We start from the raw sequence: 6,794 nt of genomic DNA, 5'->3' as shown, positions 1-6,794 counted from the left end.
CATATAGGTTAGAACATGGTAAGAAGGAAACATTTTTTGATGTTCACCGATGCCTCCTTCCCTATAATCATCCTTTTAGAAAGGATACAAAGTCATTTCGAAAAGGCAAGAGGGTTAGAGATGGGCCACCGAAGCGACAAACTGGTGAAAATATCATGAGACAACATCGTGACCTAAAATCGGGCGTAGGAGGTCGGTTTCAAGGGTATGGTAAAGAACAAAATTGGACACACATCTCGTTTATCTAGGAGCTACCTTACACGAAGGCATTGCTGTTACCACATAATATAGATTTGATCCACCAAGAACGTAATGTTGCGGAAAGCATCATAAGCATGTGCTTCGACTTCACCGGTCAAACCAAAGATAACATGAATGCAAGAAGAGACTTAGCTGAACTTTGTGATCGTCCACACCTTGAGCTTAGAAAAAATCCAAGTGGATCTGAGAGTCGGCCACAAGCACCTTATTGTCTGAAACGGCAAGAGCGAGAAGAGATATTTCAATGGTTGAAAAAGCTGAGGTTCCCAGATCGCTATGCGGCTAATATAAAACAGGCAGTTAACCTCGACACTGGTAAACTCGTTGGGTTGAAGAGTCATGACTATCACATTTTGATTGAAAGACTAGTGCCGGTAATGTTTCGTGGATACTTCAGTCCCGATGTGTGGAAGATATTTGCAGAACTCAGTTATTTTTATAAGCAGATATGTGCTAAGGAAATCTCAAAGAAATTGATGTTGAGGTTTGAGAAGGAAATCGTTGTCCTTGTATGTAAGATGGAAAAAGTATTCCCACCTGGATTTTTTAATTGTATGCAACATTTGCTTGTGCATCTACCTTGGGAAGCGTTGGTAGGAGGACCTGCACAGTTCAGGTGGATGTATAGTCAAGAAAGAGAATTGAAAAAACTCAGAGGAATGGTGCGGAATAAGGCAAGGGTTGAGGGGTGTATTGCAGAGGCGTTCGCAGCTAGAGAGATCACATTATTCTCAAGCAAGTATTTTTCAGACACAAACAACGTGCATGCGCAAACGACACGGTACCATGTTGCCGAGCAAGCTCCAATCACTGATCTAAGTGCTTTTAAGTGGGACGGTAAAGGTGTCGGAGCTTACACATCACATCTTGTGGGAACGATAGAGCGTAACAAGACCCTGCTTTTTTTGTATGTCAATATGCCAGAACTTCATCCTTATTTCCAAATCTTTGATAACATATATAAACCCAACAAACAGCTTACTCAAAAGCAGTTGGATGACCTACGCTTGAAAGGGTTACACGGTGGCCCGTCCTTCGTGCAGTGGTTCCACGAGCATGTAATTTCCTCCATGCCTATCTTTTTTCTAACTTAAGTTCAGATGTTACATAGTATTTATTTTTATCCATTCCTCATTTTTGTAGTGTAAGAAACCTAAAGCCGGTGTCTCCAAAGACTTGCTACAAATATCACATGGTCAATTGACCGCAAGAAAATTTGATCGCTATGATATTAATGGATACCGTTTTCGAACAACAAAACTAGAAGCGAGTCGTCCACTTGCAGCTACAACAAACAGCGGAGTTGTAGCAAGTTCGTATAGCGACGATGGACAATTGGAGGACTATTATGGTATTGTTCAAGACATAACCGAGTATACATTTGGAGGTCACAAACCTTTGAGACTTGTGACGTTTGATTGTATATGGTTTGATCCACATGTTGGCACGCGAGTTGACGAATTCGGGATGGTGGAGGTAAAGCACGCATCAAGGTATAAAGGCAATGAGTACAACAATATCATCCTGGCACATCAAGCGCATCAGGTGTACTATTTGAGTTATCCTCATAAAAGTTTTAAAACCTGGTGGGTTGCATATAAAGTTAATCCAGAGGTTCACCCTTACTGATATCAAAACTACAATTTAAGCACCAATGATGATGATGATGATGATGTTGTCTTCCAAGAAGTCGGTGATCAAGCAGACGATAGTGACAATGATAGTATTGTATCCGAAGGGGCAGGACTAAATGAGTTAGCTTCTCTTACCGTAGAGTTAATGGAGGAACCAATTTCATCAAATTCAAAACGTCAAAGGTTTGAAGAAACAGTTCTTGAAACACAACAATGGGTTGAACAACTTAATACACGTGTCGCCGAAGAGGACTCTGATGCCGACGATTTTTGATACATAATTCATAGATGTAATGGCACACTCTTGTTTTTGTTTATTTAATATGCATTACTTTGTGAAAAATTTATACATACTTACTATTTTGTGAATTATTGCAGATGTTCAGGATGGATTCGTCTGGTAGGAGACCTAGATCACGAAGGTCGAGGGGTTCCAGTGGTGCTCCTAACATGTTTGAGGTACTTGTTTTTTTCTTAGTTTAGTTACTGGGGCCAGCTAGCAATCTAAAATTGTTTACATTTCAGGGCACCACAACAAGCAGGAGCAGGCAAGAGCAGTTGCTTGCCTCCCTAGAGCAGATGCGGGGTAGCAGCGGACCCTCCAATACAGAAGGGACTACTTCGCGTGCAGCTGATTTAGTGGCACCTACTATGGCACCTACTGCGGAGGCGGCTGTGGACGCGGAGGCTGAGGAAGCTGCCGCAGAACTGGACGATGGAGAGGAGACATCGGGAGCAGACGCTTCTACAGAGGAGGCTGCCACACAGGCTGCGCCACGGCGTGCCATCAGGTATTCTTATTATAGAGTTGAAGTTTTATTGTCAAGTTGAAGTTTTAAGTAAATGATTTGCATTGTTAAATAACAAACTTTCATTTGTAGGTATCGTCGGTCCCTCACATTGAAGCCTTCTAAACCCTTCGATCAGCGGAGGGTTATTGAACCGAAAGGCACCAGGGCGTGGAAGGAGGTTAGTTGGGACGGGACAGGGCATCGCACACCAATCCTCACAGAGTTGGGGATTTGTTTGCGATTCGCCTACCCGGCGATGGTTACAGAGGGCGGTCAAGAGATAGCTGCTCATTACTGGGCTCATTGGGATCTCAAGCCGTACGGGAACGACGGGACACACACAAGCAAAGTGTGGGATTTGTTTTGGGTAAGTCCCTTATGATATTCAAATTGAATTCAGATTTTGCATTTGTAAGTCTCTGGTGATCTTCAAATTTGCAGGGCCAATTTTGCGTGTGCGACCCCTATACCTTGGATGATTCATATGTGCGTGAGGTATTCAATGGCTCAGCAGATAGAGCTGTAAAGGGTATGATGTATAAAGCACGATTGAGGGCCGTCACTGTGTACCAAAAGCGTCAGGGGAACTATTGTGACGCGAATATGGCAAAGGAAATTCACCTGACGGCTCAGCAGTACAAAGAGAGTGAGGTGGATTGGTTGAGCCACCATTCGGATGCTTGGGCGTGGATGTGCGAGTATTGGGCTTCTGAGGAGTTCTTGGCCATATCTAATAGAAATCTTATGAATCGGTTGAGCAAGCCAGGGGTCCACTTCTTCGGGGCAGATGGACACATTGGCAAGGCCGCACGTATGGTATGTGTCAAATTGCCTGGTCAATTGTTAATTGCATAGACTTGTCTAGACTTTCTAATCATGTGTTGCAGGCGGCTCGAAATGGAGTGGAGCCTACTTTGCTTCAAGTCTTCGTCGAGGGACACAAGGGTCCCGATCCGAATCACCCGGAAATACTGAATGACAGTAATGCGACAGAGAAACTGGTAAGTATGAAAATTGACTCTAAGATGAACATGATATGCCTTTGTTGTGACTTGGATGATTTTTTCACAGGCTCGCTACATTGACAACGTGAGAGAGAAAAATGGTCCAGATGCGGATTGGCTCACTGGTGAGTTCGATACGGAGGCGGCTTATAAGGCTGGTGGAGGCGTGCCACATGGGAGGTATATGCGCTTGTCACATTGTTACTGTTTAGTGATGTCTTGTCATTTACTACATATATATATATATATATATGATACTCTTACAGGTTAGCAATTGGTGACGGTGTTGTCCCCCATCGGAGTTACACTAGACGGTCCAATTTCTCAGCTGGGTCAAATCGACCCCGACGACCATCTGCACGTGAAGGAGAGCTGCTTGAGAAGATGACTCAAATGGAGGAGAGTATGGCCCAATATAAGCAACAAGTACAGCAACAGATGCAACAAATGCAAAATTGGATGCTACATCAGGTATCAATTTTTTGTTATTTCGTTGTTTCTCAAGTCCGATTAACTGAAAAACTGATGAATAATCTATTTGCAGATGTACGGAGGTACCGGAACTCAGTTTGGCATGCCGCCTTTTCAACAACCCCCTATCATCACACATCCGGTGTCTGGACAATCATCGGACCGCTCCACTACAGCGGCGGATGGATCACAGGTACAATCGTCTACTAAACATCATTTGTCTGATAATCATTGGTTGCTTGCTCTCTGTCTTTCTACATGTTTGCTTTTACATGATCTATTTTAAACTTTTGTCATTCGCATGATCTATAGTTACTTTTATTGTTGATCATCGTAACTTCTTAATCATAAACAAGAGTGTGTCTTCTGTTTCAGGGTTCTGCAACTTCTGTCCAAGACCAATTGATGGCATCGGGTGTGATAGGAGGGCAAATGATGCCGTGGGCACCTCGCCAGCCAGGCATTTGGCCACCGATGCAAACACAGATGCCACCGCCGATGCCGTGGGGATTTCCTCCTCGCGGGCAGTCACAATCACCAGGATTGCCCTCACACTCACCAGGATCAGTACGTTAAGTTGATATCCTTTGCATCTCTATTTGCTTCGTTGTTTAAGCAGTTACTAGAAAACATGCATGTATATGTTGCAGTCTATGTATATGTTTAATTAGTTACTCGGTAAACTAACAAATGTTTGTTTCTTTTAAAGGGTTCGGGCTCACATCATGCTAGTCCGCCTCCGGATCCGAGCACGTTTATGGACTTATTGATGAACACAAGTGGCGGCGGCTCCAATGACCCACCAACGGAATAAATTAATATGGAGGCTTATGTGGAACTTACTATCATTGCGTTTTGTATGGACTTTAACTTGTTTTAGATGGATTTGAACTTCTTTCTTATGGACTTGAACTTGTATGAATATTGAATATGGTGCTTGTGTTATGTTATGTTGAATATGGTGCTTGTGTTGTGATATATTGAATGTTGTGATATATTGAATATTGTGTTTGTATTGTGCTGTTATGGAGGCTTCCCATCCGGGGAGGGAGAAAAATAAAATTGGGTATTAAAAAAAAATTATTCACTAAGAGTGTCGGCCCCCACATTCTTATATGCGTCCAGCTAGGCTTCTGGCCGTGCGCGCAGTAAGAGTGTCCGCCATGTGGCTGGCCGACACTTTTAAAATAAGAGTGTCGGTTGCGTGTTGAACCGACACTCTTACCTTAAGAGTGTCAGTCCCCACACTTCTATACGAATAAGAGCGTCCATTTTAGAGTGACGGCTAAGAGTGTCGGTCAACCGACACTCTTATACTTAGAGTGTCGGCTTATTTCAGTAAGAGTGTGAGGTTTTGGCCGACACTCCTTGCCTTTTTTCTTGTAGTGACAAGCTGAACGGACTGCGATTCATCACCAACAATACAAGAGACATTTGCACCATGGCTCTTGGCGATGACGCGGTGGGCAGTGACGACTAGGACATCTACAACAGCTCTGCTTCTGAGGTATCATACTCTATTAATGATCTCGTCACTGAGATAGAAGAGTTGAACGCTATTTTGGCAAATCAGGACAAGTTGCTTAGGTTTTCTACTCGTGAGAGGAAAGAATTTAAATTCAAGTATGAGAGCACGCTTAGGGAGCTTGAGTCTGCTAGAGCTTTAGTTGTGGTGTCCGACGAGACTGGATGTGATGGGTGTTCCCTTCACATGTCGAATATCGACACTTTGCAAACTACGTATGCCACCCTGCTAGATGAGTGTGATGAGTTGTGATCTAGGTCTAGCTTGTTGGATGCGTTTACTGCTTGTCCTAGCTTGCGGACTAAGCCATCGGAGAGAAATGCTAGGATAGCCTCGTTTGAGATGGTGTAACACCCTGAATTTGGGGGCATAAAATTTCTTTCCTAATATCCATCAAATTCATGTGTTACTCTCTCATTTCTTTGCTTTCCTTCTCTTTTTCCTAAAAATGGAGAATTATATTATTTTATATTAGCGTTAACCTAGTGGAATGAGCCCTAGAGACGCCTTGGTTGTTGCATTCATGCCGTTGCACGGTGTTTCTAAGTGCAAAATATGTTTGAAACATGTTAGTATATCCTATAGAAGCTCTCGGTAGATTTTTATATTTTTGGAGTATTTTTCTATTTTACAGAAACAAAAATCTATTTATTTGAGGTACTTAAAATGTTTTTTAGAAACTCTAAGTATGTTTTTTGAGTTCATTAGGTGCCAAAATATTTTTAGGATTTTTTTGAAAGCATCTATAAAATTTTGAGCACAAAATATAGATTTCTAGGATTTTCTAAATTTTATAAATGGTAAAATCCGAATTTGAACCGAATTTTCATCACGTCTGAACCCCGACTATATATATATATGTCGGCTTCTCCTCGTCGAGCACATTCCAGAGCATGAAACGGTTTCCTCATATTCAACTCCCAGCTCCCAGAATTGGTCGTCGAAGTTCGTAAGCGGTTCCAACTCCGGTGACAACTACGACGAGCAATTACTCCCAATCTGTGCATCGTCTGTGGAATCCGAGGATACCGCTGCGTTCGTCTCGTTGAGGGATTCGTCAAGGCGCGTCCGGTTTGTCAATCGGACCTCCAAATCTCCGCCAATCGAC

General features: G+C 42.9%; 1 long non-coding RNA gene across 1 annotated transcript; it reads left to right on the top strand.

Annotated features, from left to right (window-relative positions):
- The first annotated feature begins 4,539 nt into the window (after positions 1–4,539).
- On the top strand, positions 4,540–5,111 carry LOC103649878 (uncharacterized). The gene is made up of 2 exons (XR_563776.2): positions 4,540–4,737; positions 4,871–5,111. It is a non-coding gene; the product is annotated as an uncharacterized lncRNA (long non-coding RNA).
- The last annotated feature ends 1,683 nt before the right edge of the window (positions 5,112–6,794 follow it).

The sequence above is a fragment of the Zea mays genome, chromosome 3 (assembly GCF_902167145.1).
Source record: "Zea mays cultivar B73 chromosome 3, Zm-B73-REFERENCE-NAM-5.0, whole genome shotgun sequence".
NCBI classification, from domain to species: domain Eukaryota; kingdom Viridiplantae; phylum Streptophyta; class Magnoliopsida; order Poales; family Poaceae; genus Zea; species Zea mays.
This window is presented reverse-complemented; position numbering and strand designations above follow the sequence as displayed.